Source organism: Asparagus officinalis, chromosome 10, assembly GCF_001876935.1.
Source record: "Asparagus officinalis chromosome 10, Aspof.V1, whole genome shotgun sequence".
In the NCBI taxonomy this organism is placed as follows: domain Eukaryota; kingdom Viridiplantae; phylum Streptophyta; class Magnoliopsida; order Asparagales; family Asparagaceae; genus Asparagus; species Asparagus officinalis.
Window position 1 is genome coordinate 68,535,675 of NC_033803.1, and position 22,737 is coordinate 68,558,411.

The following is a 22,737-nucleotide window of genomic DNA, read 5'->3' on the forward strand; positions in this document are numbered from 1 at the left end:
TCCTTCTTCTTCAACCCTCTTGGCTTGAGATGAAGATACTTCTCCCACCACCGATCAGCTGTATACCCTGTCTTCTCGCAGTGACTACAAATTAGCCCTGCTTTCCCTGGATCACCCTTCTTCTTCTCCTCCTTAGATTGAGAACCACTAGACTCACCTCTCGTCTGTTTGGAGTCTCCCTTAGCCTCGTTGCCCTTCTTTTGCTTACCCTCGATGGCAATTGCCTTCACGCTCGCCTCTGCAATTGATTCCACCGTGAATAGCCTCATCTCCTTTCGGATATGATCGTTCAATCCCACCATATACTTCATAAACACGAAATATTCCTCTGTCACAATGTTGAGGACCATCACCTGCTGCTGGAACTCCATGGTGTATTCTTGAACGGTTTGATTGACCCTTTGGCGCAAGCCGTACCACTTATACCAACATTCTTCAAGGAATCCCACCGGGTAGAACTGCTTCCTCTGTAACTCCTTGAACTTGTTCCACGACACCGCCTTCTTCTCCTGCTTGCAGTAGGATTTCCATCACATCAACGCGTGTCTTGAAAGCTTCAAAGTCACGAACACAATCTTCTCTTTCGACGAATAGCCATAAAGAGTAAAATACGTCTTCATCCGCTGGATCCAGTCATCAAGCCTCTTGACGTCAACACTCCCATCATAAATAGGAATCTCCACCTTGAAGTCAATCTTCAGGTTCTGATAAGAATTCTTACCCCCTTGATGCAATATAGTCTTAACGGTCTCCTCCTCCTCGTCGGACTCTGAATCTACTCTCTCCACATCGGACTCAACAATTTTCTTCGAAGAAGATTCACCTTGTTTGCCACCTCCATGGATAAGACTGACGAGTTGTGTGAGAGTCGAACCTATCGTCTCGATCTGCTTCTCCAATGCATCAATCCTCACTGAATTGTCTCCTTTAGCCATCTTCTTCTTCCTTAATACCTAGACTCCTTCCAATGAAATAAGGATCTCGCCAAGCTCCTTGTATTGCGATCGAGTCAGGACCATACACAGGATGCCCCCTTCGTAGGATCTGATCGGTCTGATACCAACTTCATACGAGTTGCCGTGCGAGCACCTTTGATCGCGGAATTATCAAAGGTGGGTTGAGAAGAGGATGACGGAAACACAAGCACAATTCAGTATATGGCGAAGGAAATTACCTTCTCTAGATTATGAGTATGAAAAGATTACAATCCCTCTCTCACAATCTCACTAGAATCGAGAACAATCTCTCAATCCTCTGTAAACCCTAATACAAAGATTAGAACCTCTCTCTGAATCTATCTGATTCTCTCTCTCTTAATTACCTCTCTGATTGTTTAGAAACCCTAAAACAATCCTTTATATAGGTGTACAAACGTGGATGGTAATTTGGTAAATAACCAGACCCAAAACCAACAGGAATTCGTGTGAACAGAAACCCAAACGAACCAGGAAACCATCGATGAGTCGACTCATGACTGAGATGAGTCGACTCGTCAGAAACTGGAAAAAACTCAAAAACCAGTGATGAGTCGACTCATGACAGTCATGAATCGACTCAACCTGATGAGTCAACTCATGACTGTTATGAGTCGACTCACAGGCTGAAAACTGGATACTTCGATTCTTCTGCTCGTCATCTCATTCCACGCTTCCTCCTGTGTTCCCTTGTACCGTTTGACACCTCTATTCTCATGTTATCATGAGAATCATCTATCCTCAAGCTCCCATGAGGATCGCTAAGTTCCAAAGAGAAGATACACCCGTATCACTGCTTTAGAGTGTGAGCTTCGCATTTGTATGCCCAAACACAAGCTTCGCCAAAGCCAGGCCGAACGCAACCCTCAGTGGCGCATTTTACAGTCAAGACGCAGACCTCAAGACCACTCTGAATGTAGACCTTAAGATTGCTCTGAACACAGACTTTAAGACTGCTCTGAACGCAGGCCTCAAGATTGCTCTGAATGCAGACATCAAGATTGCGTTACCCAGTAGGAGCATAGATCCTACGACCACGTAGAGTACAGCCCTCGCATTGCCAAGCCTGAGCACAGAGGCTAGGTCCACATTGAGCGTGAGCATCATCTCTACATAGCTCAACCAAAACACGACCTTTGCGTTTCCTCTCCAAAACGCGACCTTCACGTATCCTCTCCTCAACGCGACCTTCTCATCTCTTCTCCAAAATGAGACCCATGTGTTTTAATGTTAAAATGTGACCCTCGCGTTCCTAATGTTAAACGCAATGTGAGTCATCGCATTCAAGGAGATCAATACAGATTCAAGATCCATGTCCGTCAAGAGCTTGCCTTGTCTAGTCACAGACAGGTGGTGTCGATCCAAGTCTCCCCTTTAATGAGTAACTCTTCTTAGAGCTATGTAACAGATTTGAGAGAGTTGTTATCGAGAGAAAGACCGGTTCAACCAGTCACGCATTCATGCCAATATGAACGATTGATTTCCGTGATCCTCTCAGGATGCTAGTGCTTTTCACATGCAACCAAGCCATCGGTGTTCGACCGATTAACAAATGTCACCTTGTCGAGACCATACAAGCGACGACGCTCCCACAGGAAGAAGGCTATAGAGGATGAGTATCTCGGAGCCACTTCTAATGTGATCGGAATGAGGAGGTCACCGATCCCCAGCTCCAACGAGTCAGAGGAGGATCAACAACATGGCTTGAAAGAGGCTTTGAACGAATCTGATGGAAATTTACGACGTACTCGGATGCAGAAAGGAGTCATACTCCTTGTTAACTACCGAGTACTAGATAGAGGGATGAAGTCTGACGACGAACATTCAGCTATCGCAAAGTCTCAATCCTCTAGCTCCTCCACTAAACATGAGAGCTCTACTTATATGGCAGGAGGCCCCAAAGATATAACAAAGAGACTTGATGAGCAGCAAGCCATGCTCCGATCATAACAAGAGACCATCAATGAACTTTGAAACGTGATGGCCCAGTTGGTTGTAGACAAAACTAAATCCCAAAGAGCAAATTCCCCACCCAAGCATAAGGCTTTCCAAAAGGAAAGATCGTCTTCATCAAAGGGGAAGAAAAAGGTGATTGATAATATTGCTTCCGACCAAAAAACCCATAACACAGGTTCTTCCTCTGAAGAAAAGGAGGAAACTGAAAATGAGCAAAACCCTCAATCTACTAGCATGGAGGAATTGGAAGCCCGCATCAATGCTATTACAAATAGCAGTGAACTCCAAGAGGAGGGGGTTATTAAGCCCTATCCTGTCGAATGGGATGATTCCCCATATCCTCCAAAGTTCAAGGTCCCATAGGCTTTTGATGGCACGAGATCCCCCAATTGTCATATCTATTACTTCAAGTCACAGACTGGGAATGTGATAGCAAATGATGCGGTGTTGAGTTGTTTGTTCATTGGCACCCTCAAGGGGATTGTCTTTGAATGGTTCATGAAACTACCTGTGGGATCTATCCAGAAGTGGATAGACCTAGAAAGATTATTTCTGGCCAGATTCTTCAAAGATGACTCAAAAGTTTAGGTCCCTTCTCTTCTTGCCACCAAGCAAAGGGGAGGAGAACCCAAAAAAGTCTTTATTGAAAGATTTCAAAGCATAGCTCTCTGATGCCCAACAGGTATGACGCAAGTAATTCTGGTGGAAACCTATCGACACAACTTACAGACCAGTCTCTTAGCTCAAATAGGGGTCACAGAATATCGCTCGTGGAAGCAAGTCTCTCAAGGTGAACAAGCTAAGGAAATCATCGTCAAGGTTAAAACTGAAGAGGAAGGCAAGCAAAGACAACTTGCGCAACGTGGCCAAAATAATGCTCCCCGATCCAAGGGGAAAGATATTCTGGCCGCTGAAGCTAACACTCGAGTGCCACCTGCTAAGCAAGGAAAGACATTGAGCTAGCCGAGAACATCCAAGCAGTACTCCTTCAAAGAGGATCATGTGATCACTCATTACAAGCTACTTCAGAAGAATAACAAGTTGAAGCTTCCTGAAGTTAAGAAACCTGAAGAAGCAGGAAAATTGGAAGACCCTAACTACTACCTATACCATAGAATGCTGAGACATCCAACAAAGAGATGTTATATCTTTAAGGATATCTTACAAGCTTTGATTGATGCCGAAGTGCTTAAACTGAGGCCAGAACAGAAGACTGTGTCTACCAACATGATATCGGTCTAATTCGGAGATTTCCCACCTGTTACAGCTCAGGATGGTGTTGTTCCTATCCCTAAAGGAGAGTTACACATGAGAAATATTGACCCGCATGGTCAAAAGGACAAAGGATTGGTACCCCTTACTATTCTAAAAGGAGAGATAATATGGGTTCATCCTGATTTGCTTGATCACCGGTAGTGGACTGGGGTATCAGGGAAAAAGAAGAGAAATAAGGCTAAAACTTCTAATATGATTAGCCCCTCCATGGATGAGGATGATGCACATATGGCCCCTCTCACTAACTTGGAGGAAGAGAAAATTGCTTTGGCAGCTGAGCAAGGAGCAAACCCGAGAGCAGGCACCAGGTCAGGGAATACATACTTGAAGAGGTATGATCAAACTATAGAAGAAGCAGAAAAGCCAGCTTAGGAGGCTTGGGGTTCCCTCCCCAAGAAGCAAACCGATAAAGGGAAGCCGAAAGAAGTTCGTTATAACAAGAACCTCCTCCAACCAGAGGTAGGAGGGTCAAGCGCTCCCTTCCGCTTCAATGTCATGGCACAACTGGCTAATATCCCTACCAAAATCACTCTTTATGAGCTCTTGAGGCTATCCAAGTCCACGAGATGGGCTCTGATTGAAGCTTTAATAGATACAGAGAGCTTTATTGCTCAAGTGCCTATTATCCAATAAGCTACTGAAGGATCTTCTTGCACTCAATGTTTACAAGCTACAAGGAGTCTCCCTTGCATATCGTTCACCCAAAAAGATATGCAAATCAAGCATAAGCATGACCGACCCTTATACTACACAGGGTATATCGGGTCTTCGGAGATCAACCATGTCAACTCGGGATCCGCCCTCAGTATTATATCATACAGAGTTATATAGTTCTTGAGGATTCCTCTGCACCAGTTGAACTCAACATAGACCACTATCTTCAGCTTCAACGCTAACAGCACGTGACCCATGGGAAAGATCAAACTTAAATGCCAAATTAGGGACCTCAAATCGAAAGTGACCTGCTACCTCATAGATACGGACAAGTCCGACAATCTATTATTAGGAGGACCTTGGATTCATGCAAATCATATTGTCCCATCTACCCTCCATCAAGTGATGAAGTATGTCGATGATAAGGGAGAAGTCAGAACCTTGATAGCCCAGGGACAACCATTCAAGGGTGTGGAAAACTACCACACTGATTCAATTTTCTACCTAGACTCCCAAGAGCTGGAGTAGCTAAAAGAAGATTCTGATAGCGGCAATGAAGCAGACAACGAACCCGAGCCTGAACCTGAGGAAGAGTGTTTTTGGGAATTAGATTTGAATGTAATGAGCCAGAATGAGCTCAACAACAATGATGTATCTAGTGAGGGCAAGTGGTACATTAATGAAAATTTCAACTTAGCTTACTTGTCTGATGTATCTTCTGATGCAGGCACTGGAACAGATCTATGGCATGCATTGTATGCCGAAGCATCACTTAGCTTGCTACTCAAATCATCTTTCACAACATTCAAAGAGATGGAAGATGCACAGAGAGTCTTCTTCATAGTCCCAACCAAGAAGAGAGGCCAAATGCTAATCTATTTTGGGAAAGTCAACCCTGGGCCACCTGATCAGGGAAGTTCAGAGGAAGACCTCGGAATCCACAATTCCATCATTATGGGTCCAAGTCCTTCGGTATGATGAAGAAGATGGGTTATGACTTTAATAACCCAAAAGGTTTAAACTTCAAGAAAGGAAGACGAGCACCAATTCGGTCTTTCACTCTAGAAGGAAAACCCCCTGATTATTATCATAAAACAGGGAGAGGATTAGGCTACGTTTCAATGCCCCCCTCTTCAGAAAACGAATGTCTATGTTAAGGCCACTCATCCAAAACATCATCATGGGACTCAGACGTTAGCATTGGTGCAATCTTCAAGAGCTTGTCTGTGAACATGATCTCATCTAGTCATCTAGACGATAACAAAGAGGGTGATGAAGAGTTGATTAAATCAACTGGCAATCCTTGGATAAAACATCTTAACATTTTATGGGATATTTATTTTGAGCAACACAAGCCACCCACGAAAGATAAGGTGATTCAGATAAATATGGGAGATGAAACCGATCTCAGGCCCATCTTCATAAGTGAAAGCTTATCACCATCCGAAAAAGAGGACCTTATATCTCTCATCTGAAAATATATAGATGTCTTCGCCTGGAACTATAAAGACATGCCTGGTCTTGACCCAAAAGTAGCCTTGCATCATCTCAACATTGATCCAGATGCAAAACTCGTTAAATAACAACAACGTCAGTTCTGTCCAGAGATCATGGAAGCAATTGAATCGGAAGTCAAAAAGCTTATCGATTCAGGCTTCATCAGGGAGGAACAATACCCTGACTAGGTGACTAACATTATTCCTGTAACCAAGAAAAATGAGAAGGTTAGGATTTGTATTGACTTATGTGACCTAAATGTCGTATGTCCGAAGGTCTGAAGGATGAATTCCCCCTTCCCATCATGAATGTCATGATTGACAATACTTGTGGGTATGAGAGGATGTCTTTCATGGATGGATTCTCAGGGTATAATCAGATCAAAATGCACCCTGAAGATGAAAAGCACACAGTTTTCAGAACACCACTGGGGGTGTACTATTATACAATAATGCCATTTGGACTGAAGAATGATGGTGCAACGTATCAACATGCCATGAGAACGATCTTCCATGAACATCTCCGCAAGAAGGTAAAGTGCTATGTAGATGACATCGTAGTGAAAAGCCAGAAGAAATGCGACCATCTCTTAGACTTGAAGATGATGTTTGACATGATGCGAGTACACCAACTAAAGATGAACCCCACCAAATCTTTCCTAGGGGTATCCAGTGGTAAATTCCTTGGATTCATAGTCACCTCTAAAGAGATTTTCCTCGATCCAAAAAAGGTTCGGGCTATCCAAGAAATGTAGTCTCTGAAGAATATCAAGGAACTCAGAGACTTGTAGGGCAGATTGGCTTACATCCGGAGATTCATATCAAACCTCTTAGGACGCTGCCAGCCCTTCACCAAATTAATGAAGAAAGAAGTCTCCTTTATTTGGGATGGAGACTGCTAAAAGGCATTTGAGGAAATCAAGCGATATCTCACTCAGCCGCCCGTCCGAGTGGCCCTGGTGATAGGAAAACCATTCCTATTATTTGTGAGGGACATGGAACATTTTCTTGTTGCTTTACTAGCTTAGAATAATGGTGAGGGCCACGAGCATGCAATCTACTACCTCAGTAGAACAATGATTGGAGCTGAACATTGGTACAATCCGGTGGAAAAAGAATGCCTTGTATTGGTTTTCACCATTCAGAAAATACGGTATTACTTAGTTGGACAGACTATTCACGTTATATCCAAATTGAACCCTTTGAGAGTTCTCATGAGGAAACCTTCTTTGCTAAATTGCCATCTCACAAAATGGACGATACTTCTGTCGTAGTATTCAATGCAGTTCATACCTCAGAAGGCTGTTAAAGGACAAGCCCTGGCAGATTTCTTAGCTAACCATCCATTGCCTGATTCTTCCAGATTATATGAATACTTACCAGATGAAGCTACAGAGGTTAACGTAACTCAAGGAGTCATGCAAGTATTGAAATTGTTCTTCGACTGTGAATCTAGAGCAAGTCCTGATGGAGGAATCACAACCGGTGTGGGGTTGATCTCATATCCCCAACCGGTCAGGTGATCCCAAGAGTATTTTTCTTAATCGAGCCATGCACCAATAGTGTAGTAGAGTACAATGCTTTACTACTAGGAATGCAGCTGGCCGAGGAACTCAACATCCAATATCTTGAAGCCTACTGTGATTCTCAACTCATCGTAAATCAAGTCCGAGGAGATACAAAGTGCGTAACGAGTATTTGGTCCCATACCACTTTGCGGTGCTAAAGTTAGTTCAAAATTTTGAGGGCTTCTTTATTCGACACAATCTGCGAGCCTGTAATGCTATGCAGACACCTTAGCTTCGCTAGCAACTTCACTGGCATTACCACCAAAGGCAGAAACAAAGGTACTTATGGTAAGCCGTGATTTGTATCACCCTAAGTTCCCTCTAGGAAATTGCTCAGAAGAGGCAACATCAGAGATCGTTTACAAAGCTTCCACAGGTCTTGAACCAAGAGATTAGCAATTCCCATTCACAGACTATGTCTTACATGGCATACTACCCGATGACTCTAAAGAAGCGGCTGCCGTCAAACAAAAAGCCCTTCGATTCTATTACGATGCGATATCTCGAATTTTGTATCGAAAATCATATGATGGAATTTTGTTTCGCTGCCTTTCTAGGAAAGAGGCACAAGAAGCTCTCTGAGAAGCTCACAACGGAATGTGTGGAGCTCATCAACCTAGAACTAAACTAGGCACAAGAAGCTCTCAGAGAAGCTCACGACGGAATGTGTGGAGCTCATCAACCTAGAACTAAACTAGGCACACGTTAAACAAAAGGCCCTTCGATTCTATTACGATGCGATATCTCGAATTTTGTATCGAAAATCATATGATGGAATTTTGTTTCGCTGCCTTTCTAGGAAAGAGGCACAAGAAGCTCTCTGAGAAGCTCACAACGGAATGTGTGGAGCTCATCAACCTAGAACTAAACTAGGCACAAGAAGCTCTCAGAGAAGCTCACGACGGAATGTGTGGAGCTCATCAACCTAGAACTAAACTAGGGGATCGACTCCGCAGGCTCGGCTATTACTATCCTAAAATGATCGCCCACGCTGTCGATTATGCTAAAAGATGTCACGCATGCTAGGTCCATGGTGATTTCATCTATCAGAATCTGCATCCAACATCTCTGTCTTAGCCATTCAAGATGTGGAGAATAGATATTGTTGGACCCATTTTCCCTCCAACATCCAAAGAACATCGGTTTATATTGGCAATAACTAATTACTTCTCCAAATGGACAAAAGCAGTTTCTTTGAAAGAAGTCAAGGCCTCGGACATGGTCAAGTTCATCAAACACCATGTTATACCCAGGCGAATAATTCATGATAATAGAACCCAATTTGTCAGCTATAGTTTTTGGAGATTCTGTAATAAGTTTAGAATCAAAAGTGTTGCGTTAATAGCATATTATCCACCAGCTAATGGCCTTATAGAAGCTTTTAACAAAACAATCGTGAAGCTTCTCAAGAAGTTTGTCTCCAAATGCCAATGTGACTGGGATGAATGACTCGGCGAATGTCTATGGGCCTACCGCACAATGGTGAGGACCCTGACAAAAGCTACTCCCCTCTCTTTAGTGTATGGCTGTGAGGCTATACTACCATTAGAAATTTAGATCCCAGCCCTGAGAGTTGCCCTTACGACCAGGATGATAGATGAGGACCGTCATCGACTACGCCTTCGATAACTGGAAGTGTTGGATGCTAAGTGACTTCATGCTCAACAACAGATCGAGTTATATCAAGCTTGAATCTCCAAAGCCTACAACAAAAAGGTCAAAGAAAGGATATTTAAGAAAGATGATCTTGTCTTAGCAGTCAGATGACCCATGGTCATGATGCACAAGACGAAAGCGAAGTTCAATCCTAAATAGAAAGGACCCTTCGTGGTAGAGTCAGTCTACTCGAATGGAACCTACCATCTCATCAATCAGAAAGGTGATAGGCTCATGATGCCAATCAATACGGAATGTGTGGAGCACACATAGACTAGGGGTTGGTTGCTTGAAATCCACTGGATTAAGAGTAACAAATCTTTCACATCGTCAAGTTAACATTACACTTCTGATGATCATCATCCCCATGGAGTATAACTTCAGTTTGTTTCATTCTTAATATGACAAACTTCTCTGACAACAAAATTTCTGTCATGTTAACACTACATCTCTGATAGCCAACTTATCAATCCTCTCTAATAGAATGATAGGTCCACAAAGTTATTCAAATCATAACATAATTTCTGTCATGTTAACACTACACCTCTGACAGTCAACTTATCAATTCTCTCCAATAGGATGATAGGTCCACAAAATTGTTCAAATCATAATAAAATTCCTGTCATGTTAACACTACACATCTGACAGTCAACTTATCAATCACCTCTGTTTGCGGAAAAAGTTGCTGTATTCATTGCTGCATTCATTACAACTTCAATCGTTACAATGAAATAAAAAGATAGTCTTTTTATAAGACCGGTACACAATGAAAACAAAACAGATACAACTCTTTTCAAACAAACGCAAGATCTGTTCATCATCTCTTGCTTGCGTGGGTCTTTTGCCTGTGACGGGGATGTTGATATCCGTGGACCACCGACTCTTCAAGATCCTTCCGGGAAAATCCGGCAGAGCTTCGTCTATCCGCGTGGGATATAGAAGCAGAACTTCGTCGATCCGCGTGAGATCTAGAAGTGTAAAGCGTATATCTCGGTTAAACGAGATAGTAGCTCTTCTCGGTATCGCCTGCGAAGGGAAATACCAAGGACAGAAGGGGGTGAACGAAGGGTTGTTGATGAAGACCTCTCACTCCTCGATCCGGCAGGGCTTCGCCGCTCTCCTGCAGACTCTGACTCCTCACTCCGGCAGGGCTTCGCCGCACTCTTGCAGAACGATCCTTGGCTAAGATAATTCAGCCTTGAATCGATGCAAAATCAGGAGCCCTTCACAAAGGAGGCCTAGAGGGCCTATTTATAGGAAACAAGAGAGGGGGGGGGCTGTTTTGAGACACCCCCTAGGGGGGGTGTCTCGGCCTTGGCCGAGACACCCCTTGGGGTGTCTCGGCCAGGCCGAGACACCCCGTGAGATCTAGAAGTGTAAAGCGTATATCTCGGTTAAACGAGATAGTAGCTCTTCTCGGTATCGCCTGCGAAGGGAAATACCAAGGACAGAAGGGGGTGAACGAAGGGTTGTTGATGAAGACCTCTCACTCCTCGATCCGGCAGGGCTTCGCCGCTCTCCTGCAGACTCTGACTCCTCACTCCGGCAGGGCTTCGCCGCACTCTTGCAGAACGATCCTTGGCTAAGATAATTCAGCCTTGAATCGATGCAAAATCAGGAGCCCTTCACAAAGGAGGCCTAGAGGGCCTATTTATAGGAAACAAGAGAGGGGGGGGCTGTTTTGAGACACCCCCTAGGGGGGGTGTCTCGGCCTTGGCCGAGACACCCCTTGGGGTGTCTCGGCCAGGCCGAGACACCCCTTGGGGTGTCTTGGCTTTGCCAAGACACCCCTCGGGTGTTTCGTGCCTGCCGAGACCCATTTGGGTGTCCCAACGCAGTCCGAGGCTGTGCCGTTGTTCTGCCGTTGACTCGCCGTTGACTTTTCGTCCGAACTCGGATTTGAGTGATTTCGGATGCGTTGGAATCGTGACGGCGAGCTCTGTAGGCCCCGATGGTTGGCTTATCAGTGGGGTGATCGGGACATGGCGGGTGTTGGTTCAATTGCGGTGATCGCGGGGTTTTCGGTCAACCCGTATCCCCGTAATTCTGACATTCTGTCGGCTCACGTAGTCCGTCGGTTCGCTTCAGGTGCTCACCGGCGTCATTTGAGCTCTTGTGAACTGGGTAGCGTCGTTCGATCGTCGATCGTTAACACCGAGCTGTGAGTGGGGACCTATCGGCAATTTTCGATGCCTACAGATACCCCCTCCAAAGTGTTTCGGACTCGTTTCTTTTATAGAAGAGACCGGAATACTTTGGATATGATTGGTCCAACCTTCAGTCGGCTTAAGGGACCTGTGTTTTGCTTCAACTCTCGGCTCCTTCGATCTTCGGTTTATCCGGTGCTTTGTCGAATAACCGAAGTTGTTCCGGCGCTGCGTTTATCGCCTGGCCGTCGTCGGAGTCTTGAGTCTACAGCGGGTGAGTTGAGTTTGGCTCGTGTCATTGAGTTGACTTTTGAACTTGCTATCCCTGTCACATCGTGTTGACCTGGGGTTCTGAATCACTGGGGGTTGACTTTTTGTCGCAACGCGCTGTCCGGCGTTGACCTAAGGTTACGCGTTGACCGGCGTCCACCTTAGGGTTTTGAACCGCGTGGGTTGACTACGTGTTGACTTTCGTCGCCACGTGTTGACTTTTGTCGCAACGCGTTGACCGGCGTTGACCTAAGGTTACGCGTTGACCGGCGTCTACCTTAGGGTTTTGAACCGCGTGGGTTGACTTTTGTCGTCACGTGTTGACTTTCGTCGTCACGTGTTGACTTTTGACGCAACGCGCTGTCCGGCGTTGACCTAAGGTTACGCGTTGACCGGCGTCCACCTTAGGGTTTTGAACCGCGTGGGTTGACTTTCGTCGTCACGTGTTGACTTTCGTCGTCACGTGTTGACTTTTTGTTGCAACGCGCTGAATGACGTTGACCTAAGGTTACGCGTTGACCGGCGTCCGCCTTAGGGTTTAGAACCGCTTGGGTTGACTTTTGTCGTCCCGTGTTGACTTTCGTCGTCACGTGTTGACTTTTGACGCAACGCGCTGTCCGGCGTTGACCTAAGGTTACGCGTTGACCGGCGTCTACCTTAGGGTTTTGAACCGCGTGGGTTGACTTCTGTCGTCACGTGTTGACTTTCGTCGCCACGTGTTGAAGCAACACGCTGTCCGGTGTTGACCCAAGGCTACGCGTTGACCGGCGTCCACCTTAGGGTTTTGAAACCGCCTGGGTTGATGTGTGAAGTTCACCCCTATTTTCAACTGCCGGTAAAGAATGGACATTTTCAAAGATATCGGGGGATCGAAGATCATTCGGGGATCCACAACATCGCACCGGGGGTCAAAAGACTGTCTAGGGGGTCAAATCCCGGGCGAAAACACCTAGGGGTGTTTCTCCCCTAGTGGTCCCCCCTTTCTTCATTTGTCCTTTTGCTTATGGTCCCCTCCATTCGAAATAGCCCTTTTCACACTTGAATTTTCAAGAGGGAGGTTTATGGTCCCCCCCCATTTGAAATAACCCTTTTCACACTTGACTTTTCAAGAGGGAGGTTTATGGTCCCCCCCATTTGAAATAACCCTTTTGAATTTTCAAGAGAGAGGTTTTTTAGTTAAAATCTTTGGGGGGTTTTGTGAAAATTCGGCTGAAATTTTGTGGAGGGTTTGCAGGACCAATCTGTAAAAGCTGATTCATCTGCATGTGTGGATTTTTATCCTGAATTTGTTGGGTGCTCGAGTCACGAGACCAACTAGGGGAGTTGATGCGTCAATGACTCGCAGTTATAGAATTTTTGGCAAATCCTCAGCCATCAACGGATTTGATTAGCCTTTACCGACTACCGTTTGAGTCGGGCTAGCATGCGGATTGTTTAAGTCCGTTCCGCATGTGACGCTGTGCTAAGAGAGTTAACGCTCTTAGTGCTACGATATTGAATACGTAGACTTCGTCTTTCTCACGGGAATAGACTACCCGGCAACGTGTATTAGGCGTTGACTTTGTTGTGCTAAGAGAGTTAACGCTCTTAGTGCTACGATATTGAATACGTAGACTTCGTCTTTCTCACGGGAATAGACTACCCGGCGACGCGTGTTAGGCGTTGTCTTTAGGATTTTTGGCTAATCCTCAGCCTTCAACGGATTTGATTAGCCTTTACCGACTACCGTTTGAGTCGGGCTAGTATGTGGATTGTAACGCTGTGCTAAGAGAGTGAATTCTCTTAGACTTTGTGCTATGATGTTGAATACATAGGCTTTGCTATTGTTACGGGAATAGGCTACCCGGCAACACGGGTTAGGTGTTGACTTATCCTTACTTAGGATTCAGGATAAAATTCCCCGTGCGTGTGAGGCACGGATTATGGTGTTATTAATAACATCCTGCCACAATGTTGAATATGTGGTCTTTTGTCCTTTTTTACGGTCAAAGACTAACCGGCAACGCGTGTTAGACGTAGGCTTTGGGATTTTTGGCAAACCCCCAGCCATCAACGGGTTTGATGTGCCTTTACCGATTACCGTTTGAATCGGGCTAGCATGTGAATTATTAAACCCGTTTCACATGTGACGTTGTGCTAAGAGAATTGCTTCCCTTAGACTTAATGCTATGATTTTGATTACATAGACTTCGTCTTTCTCACGGGAATAGACTACCCGGCAACGCGTGTTAGGCGTTGACTTATCCCTACTCAGGCTTCGGGATAAAATTCCCCGTGCATCGAGTGCCCGGATTTGACAATCGTGTCTTTTCTAAAAGCAAAGACAGATTGAGAAACGGGAGAGGAAGAATTTTATATTCTATCTCCCGGTGCTGAAGAGGAAGAATTTTATATTCTATCTACAGCTGGAAAGGGAACTTGAGGTGGGATCCCCCACCCCCAGAATCCGGAATGATGAACTGGGAGTGGGTTCTCCACTCCGAGCATCGGAAAGGTCCGAGGAGAGGAAGAATTTTATATTCTATCTCCCGGTGCTGAAGAGGAAGAATTTTATATTCTATCTACAGCTGGAAAGGAAACTCGAGGTGGGATCTCCACCCCCAGAATCCGGAAGGATGAAACTAAGAGTGGGATCTCCACTCCGAGAATCGTAACAATTCGGATAACCCTAACTGTCGGAAGGTTTGATTACCCGATTTGGAAGTGGACCTCTCGTTCATTGGGGGAATCGAGAGGAGATTTTGGCTGTGGCCCTAACTGTATGAATGTTTGACCAAGCAGGAGTTTGAGACGACCTAACTGTCGGAAGGTTTGATCGCTCGATTTGAAGGTGGACCTCTCGTTCATTGGAGGAATCGAGAGGGGATTTTGGCTTTGGCCCTAACTTTTATAGGTTTGACCAGAACGCAAAGAGAGTGGAATACGGGTAGCAAAGAAAGTGCCAACCCATATTACCACTCAAAGGGAGACTTTAATGTTAGGCGTTTAGGACCTAGCACGTTGAGTCTGAGAAACGCCAATGACTGGCAGATGGGAATGTTGGTGGGTCCACTGTCGTTTGATTTGATCAGCGGATGGTTTGGTGAGGAAAGATTAACCTACCAGAAGATTGGATCTCTTCTCACAAAAATAACTCATAAGAGTTAGAGAATAAGAAGAGACATTCTGACCTTCAGAGTTCGAACGTGAATTTCTTATTCACCAATTCCACAATGATTGGGTTATCCCTAAGAATACCCATGTGGTATTCTTTCGGGAACTTCCCGATGCATTGGATAATCCACCCCCAGTTTCTCTCTTGGAACTGGGTTTGACTTGGTTGTCCGACCGGGTTATCCTTAAGAATATTAGCGTAATATCCTCCAGGAACTTCCCGTCAATGGTAGGAAATAGTTTAGACTCATATACCTATTGGAGTATCAGGGAGCAGTTTAACCTCTTATACCGGTAGGAGGAATGAGAAACAGTTTATACTCGTATACTCTTTGGAGTGAGAAGCAGTTTATACTCTTATACTTATCGGAGTGTTGAGAAGCAGTTTATACTCGTATACTCATCGGAGTCATTGAGGAACAGTTTATACTCTTGTACTCTTTGGAGTATTGAGGAACAGTTTATACTCTTGTACTCTTTGGAGTATTGAGGAACAGTTTATACTCTTGTACTCTTTGGAGTATTGAGGAACAGTTTATACTCTTGTACTCTTTGGAGTATTGAGGAACAGTTTATACTCTTGTACTCTTTGGAGTATTGAGGAACAGTTTATACTCTTGTACTCTTTGGAGTATTGAGGAACAGTTTATACTCTTGTACTCTTTGGAGTATTGAGGAACAGTTTATACTCTTGTACTCTTTGGAGTATTGAGGAACAGTTTATACTCTTGTACTCTTTGGAGTATTGAGGAACAGTTTATACTCTTGTACTCTTTGGAGTATTGAGGAACAGTTTATACTCTTGTACTCTTTGGAGTATTGAGGAACAGTTTATACTCTTGTACTCTTTGGAGTATTGAGGAACAGTTTATACTCTTGTACTCTTTGGAGTATTGAGGAACAGTTTATACTCTTGTACTCTTTGGAGTATTGAGGAACAGTTTATACTCTTGTACTCTTTGGAGTATTGAGGAACAGTTTATACTCTTGTACTCTTTGGAGTATTGAGGAACAGTTTATACTCTTGTACTCTTTGGAGTATTGAGGAACAGTTTATACTCTTGTACTCTTTGGAGTATTGAGGAACAGTTTATACTCTTGTACTCTTTGGAGTATTGAGGAACAGTTTATACTCTTGTACTCTTTGGAGTATTGAGGAACAGTTTATACTCTTGTACTCTTTGGAGTATTGAGGAACAGTTTATACTCTTGTACTCTTTGGAGTATTGAGGAACAGTTTATACTCTTGTACTCTTTGGAGTATTGAGGAACAGTTTATACTCTTGTACTCTTTGGAGTATTGAGGAACAGTTTATACTCTTGTACTCTTTGGAGTATTGAGGAACAGTTTATACTCTTGTACTCTTTGGAGTATTGAGGAACAGTTTATACTCTTGTACTCTTTGGAGTATTGAGGAACAGTTTATACTCTTGTACTCTTTGGAGTATTGAGGAACAGTTTATACTCTTGTACTCTTTGGAGTATTGAGGAACAGTTTATACTCTTGTACTCTTTGGAGTATTGAGGAACAGTTTATACTCTTGTACTCTTTGGAGTATTGAGGAACAGTTTATACTCTTGTACTCTTTGGAGTATTGAGGAACAGTTTATACTCTTGTACTCTTTGGAGTATTGAGGAACAGTTTATACTCTTGTACTCTTTGGAGTATTGAGGAACAGTTTATACTCTTGTACTCTTTGGAGTATTGAGGAACAGTTTATACTCTTGTACTCTTTGGAGTATTGAGGAACAGTTTATACTCTTGTACTCTTTGGAGTATTGAGGAACAGTTTATACTCTTGTACTCTTTGGAGTATTGAGGAACAGTTTATACTCTTGTACTCTTTGGAGTATTGAGGAACAGTTTATACTCTTGTACTCTTTGGAGTATTGAGGAACAGTTTATACTCTTGTACTCTTTGGAGTATTGAGGAACAGTTTATACTCTTGTACTCTTTGGAGTATTGAGGAACAGTTTATACTCTTGTACTCTTTGGAGTATTGAGGAACAGTTTATACTCTTGTACTCTTTGGAGTATTGAGGAACAGTTTATACTCTTGTACTCTTTGGAGTATTGAGGAACAGTTTATACTCTTGTACTCTTTGGAGTATTGAGGAACAGTTTATACTCTTGTACTCTTTGGAGTATTGAGGAACAGTTTATACTCTTGTACTCTTTGGAGTATTGAGGAACAGTTTATACTCTTGTACTCTTTGGAGTATTGAGGAACAGTTTATACTCTTGTACTCTTTGGAGTATTGAGGAACAGTTTATACTCTTGTACTCTTTGGAGTATTGAGGAACAGTTTATACTCTTGTACTCTTTGGAGTATTGAGGAACAGTTTATACTCTTGTACTCTTTGGAGTATTGAGGAACAGTTTATACTCTTGTACTCTTTGGAGTATTGAGGAACAGTTTATACTCTTGTACTCTTTGGAGTATTGAGGAACAGTTTATACTCTTGTACTCTTTGGAGTATTGAGGAACAGTTTATACTCTTGTACTCTTTGGAGTATTGAGGAACAGTTTATACTCTTGTACTCTTTGGAGTATTGAGGAACAGTTTATACTCTTGTACTCTTTGGAGTATTGAGGAACAGTTTATACTCTTGTACTCTTTGGAGTATTGAGGAACAGTTTATACTCTTGTACTCTTTGGAGTATTGAGGAACAGTTTATACTCTTGTACTCTTTGGAGTATTGAGGAACAGTTTATACTCTTGTACTCTTTGGAGTATTGAGGAACAGTTTATACTCTTGTACTCTTTGGAGTATTGAGGAACAGTTTATACTCTTGTACTCTTTGGAGTATTGAGGAACAGTTTATACTCTTGTACTCTTTGGAGTATTGAGGAACAGTTTATACTCTTGTACTCTTTGGAGTATTGAGGAACAGTTTATACTCTTGTACTCTTTGGAGTATTGAGGAACAGTTTATACTCTTGTACTCTTTGGAGTATTGAGGAACAGTTTATACTCTTGTACTCTTTGGAGTATTGAGGAACAGTTTATACTCTTGTACTCTTTGGAGTATTGAGGAACAGTTTATACTCTTGTACTCTTTGGAGTATTGAGGAACAGTTTATACTCTTGTACTCTTTGGAGTATTGAGGAACAGTTTATACTCTTGTACTCTTTGGAGTATTGAGGAACAGTTTATACTCTTGTACTCTTTGGAGTATTGAGGAACAGTTTATACTCTTGTACTCTTTGGAGTATTGAGGAACAGTTTATACTCTTGTACTCTTTGGAGTATTGAGGAACAGTTTATACTCTTGTACTCTTTGGAGTATTGAGGAACAGTTTATACTCTTGTACTCTTTGGAGTATTGAGGAACAGTTTATACTCTTGTACTCTTTGGAGTATTGAGGAACAGTTTATACTCTTGTACTCTTTGGAGTATTGAGGAACAGTTTATACTCTTGTACTCTTTGGAGTATTGAGGAACAGTTTATACTCTTGTACTCTTTGGAGTATTGAGGAACAGTTTATACTCTTGTACTCTTTGGAGTATTGAGGAACAGTTTATACTCTTGTACTCTTTGGAGTATTGAGGAACAGTTTATACTCTTGTACTCTTTGGAGTATTGAGGAACAGTTTATACTCTTGTACTCTTTGGAGTATTGAGGAACAGTTTATACTCTTGTACTCTTTGGAGTATTGAGGAACAGTTTATACTCTTGTACTCTTTGGAGTATTGAGGAACAGTTTATACTCTTGTACTCTTTGGAGTATTGAGGAACAGTTTATACTCTTGTACTCTTTGGAGTATTGAGGAACAGTTTATACTCTTGTACTCTTTGGAGTATTGAGGAACAGTTTATACTCTTGTACTCTTTGGAGTATTGAGGAACAGTTTATACTCTTGTACTCTTTGGAGTATTGAGGAACAGTTTATACTCTTGTACTCTTTGGAGTATTGAGGAACAGTTTATACTCTTGTACTCTTTGGAGTATTGAGGAACAGTTTATACTCTTGTACTCTTTGGAGTATTGAGGAACAGTTTATACTCTTGTACTCTTTGGAGTATTGAGGAACAGTTTATACTCTTGTACTCTTTGGAGTATTGAGGAACAGTTTATACTCTTGTACTCTTTGGAGTATTGAGGAACAGTTTATACTCTTGTACTCTTTGGAGTATTGAGGAACAGTTTATACTCTTGTACTCTTTGGAGTATTGAGGAACAGTTTATACTCTTGTACTCTTTGGAGTATTGAGGAACAGTTTATACTCTTGTACTCTTTGGAGTATTGAGGAACAGTTTATACTCTTGTACTCTTTGGAGTATTGAGGAACAGTTTATACTCTTGTACTCTTTGGAGTATTGAGGAACAGTTTATACTCTTGTACTCTTTGGAGTATTGAGGAACAGTTTATACTCTTGTACTCTTTGGAGTATTGAGGAACAGTTTATACTCTTGTACTCTTTGGAGTATTGAGGAACAGTTTATACTCTTGTACTCTTTGGAGTATTGAGGAACAGTTTATACTCTTGTACTCTTTGGAGTATTGAGGAACAGTTTATACTCTTGTACTCTTTGGAGTATTGAGGAACAGTTTATACTCTTGTACTCTTTGGAGTATTGAGGAACAGTTTATACTCTTGTACTCTTTGGAGTATTGAGGAACAGTTTATACTCTTGTACTCTTTGGAGTATTGAGGAACAGTTTATACTCTTGTACTCTTTGGAGTATTGAGGAACAGTTTATACTCTTGTACTCTTTGGAGTATTGAGGAACAGTTTATACTCTTGTACTCTTTGGAGTATTGAGGAACAGTTTATACTCTTGTACTCTTTGGAGTATTGAGGAACAGTTTATACTCTTGTACTCTTTGGAGTATTGAGGAACAGTTTATACTCTTGTACTCTTTGGAGTATTGAGGAACAGTTTATACTCTTGTACTCTTTGGAGTATTGAGGAACAGTTTATACTCTTGTACTCTTTGGAGTATTGAGGAACAGTTTATACTCTTGTACTCTTTGGAGTATTGAGGAACAGTTTATACTCTTGTACTCTTTGCCGAGACACCCTTGGGGTGTCTCGGGCCAGGCCGAGACACCCCTTGGGTGTCTCGGCCAAGCCGAGACACCCTAGGGTGTCTCGGCCTGGCCGAGACACCTTGGGGGTGTCTCGGCCTGGCCGAGACACCCCTGGGGTGTCTTGGCTTTGCCAAGACACCCCTCGGGTGTTTCGTGCCTGCCGAGACCCATTTGGGTGTCCCAACGCAGTCCGAGGCTGTGCCGTTGTTCTGCCGTTGACTCGCCGTTGACTTTTCGTCCGAACTCGGATTTGAGAGGCCAGGCCGAGACACCCCTTGGGTGTCTCGGCCAAGCCGAGACACCCTAGGGTGTCTCGGCCTGGCCGAGACACCTTGGGGGTGTCTCGGCCTGGCCGAGACACCCCTGGGGTGTCTTGGCTTTGCCAAGACACCCCTCGGGTGTTTCGTGCCTGCCGAGACCCATTTGGGTGTCCCAACGCAGTCCGAGGCTGTGCCGTTGTTCTGCCGTTGACTCGCCGTTGACTTTTCGTCCGAACTCGGATTTGAGTGATTTCGGATGCGTTGGAATCGTGACGGCGAGCTCTGTAGGCCCCGATGGTTGGCTTATCAGTGGGGTGATCGGGACATGGCGGGTGTTGGTTCAATTGCGGTGATCGCGGGGTTTTCGGTCAACCCGTATCCCCGTAATTCTGACATTCTGTCGGCTCACGTAGTCCGTCGGTTCGCTTCAGGTGCTCACCGGTGTCATTTGAGCTCTTGTGAACTGGGTAGCGTCGTTCGATCGTCGATCGTTAACACCGAGCTGTGAGTGGGGACCTATCGGCAATTTTCGATGCCTACAACCTCCAATAGGATGATAGGTCCACAAAATTATTTAAATTATAACAAAATTCTTATCATGTTAACACTACACCTCTGACAGTCGACTTAATCCTCTCTAATAGGATGATAGGTCATCAAAATTATTTAAATCGCAACCTTCCCCAGCAAGACGCTAAGTTTTCAAAATCTTGTTCAAATCACAAGTACAAACCCTTCATGTTAATATCACACCTCTGACAGTCAACTTATCAATCCTCTCCAATAGGATGATAAGTCCATAAAGTTGCTCTGACCGCAACATAATCTCATCACATTAATATTACACCTCTGATGATGTTAAGTTAATAACAAACCTCTGATAATTAACTTATCGACTCTCTTCAATAGAGCGATAGGTCCACAATCTTGTCACATTAACAAAACACATCTGACGACCAAATCAGTTTATCGACTCTCTTCAACAAAACGATAGACCCAAAAAATACTATTAGGTTAACATCACACCTCTAACAGTCAAACCCCCAATGAACTTGTTAGGTCTCTTTTAAAAAAATATATATAGCAAGTCTTCATTATAGAATCCCCAGCGGATTGAAGATTTTCTGGAATTATCTTAGTGATGGCTGAGGGTTTGCCAAAAATCCTATTGTATGCAGAATCATGAAAATCATCCTTCTACATGTCTCGTTCAGTGAATTTCTACAATCAAGTCCACAATGTCTTCAGATAGATGTAGTGAACAATCACTCAACAAAAGATTAAGAGGATGGCATTGGCTGCTACAGTTTATACTATTTGGAAAGAAAGGAACTGTAAAATTTTCAAATTAAAGAGTAAAGCTCCTGATACTTTAATTAAGAACATCAAGATGGATATCCTTACTGCCACTCTGAATTCTCAGTCATCTGAATGCAGGGAATGGGGTCTCTCTATATAGCTTTGTTGAAGATGGTTTTTTCGAGGAGAAGAAGGTGCACAAACAGTAGGTGCATAAAACAGACTTAATCTGTCAATCTTGTAGGAATTAATCTGTGTTTTTTGAAAGGTGTATTCCCCCTGAGCTCTGTGCTTGTTTGAACTCTAGTCTCATATCCGATATCTTACTGTTGAGTAGAGATTCTTGATGTACATAATTCCTATTTTGGTGATGAATAAAAAATTTTTATTTACCAAAAAAAACAAATCTCAAATAAATTTTGGAATCAAAAGTATTCCAAAAATTCACCCAGTCAACCGTGAACTTTTAAAAACTTTGGAGGAGATTCTGTAGGTTATCTAAAAATTACTACAGATAGCTGATCCCCATAAAACAACAGATGATGAAAGATACAATCTGATATCTTTCACATCAACAAGGAAGTTACAATCTGACGACCTCCGTAACAGTCGATGTAAGTTATAATATGAAGACTTTCACAGCAACGTGCGAGAGTTACAAATTGACGGCTCTCACATTCCACAAGGGCCAAATGTAAAGATTACAAGATGACAATCTGCAAAAAAGTTAAAGAAAAGAGATTACAATTGATGATCTCTACAAATCAAAACACGAAAACCCTCTTCCGCGTCCCAAAAGCTCAAAATGCAGAGGTCGCCATGCATTCCAGATCCTAAACGCAGGGTTCACCCCATGTTGCCAAGCTCAAACGCAGAGGTCACCATGCGTTCTAGATCCCAAATGAAGAGATCGCTCTGTGTTTCCAAGACCAAACGCAGAGTTCACCCTACGTTTTCAGAACTCAAACGCAAACGTC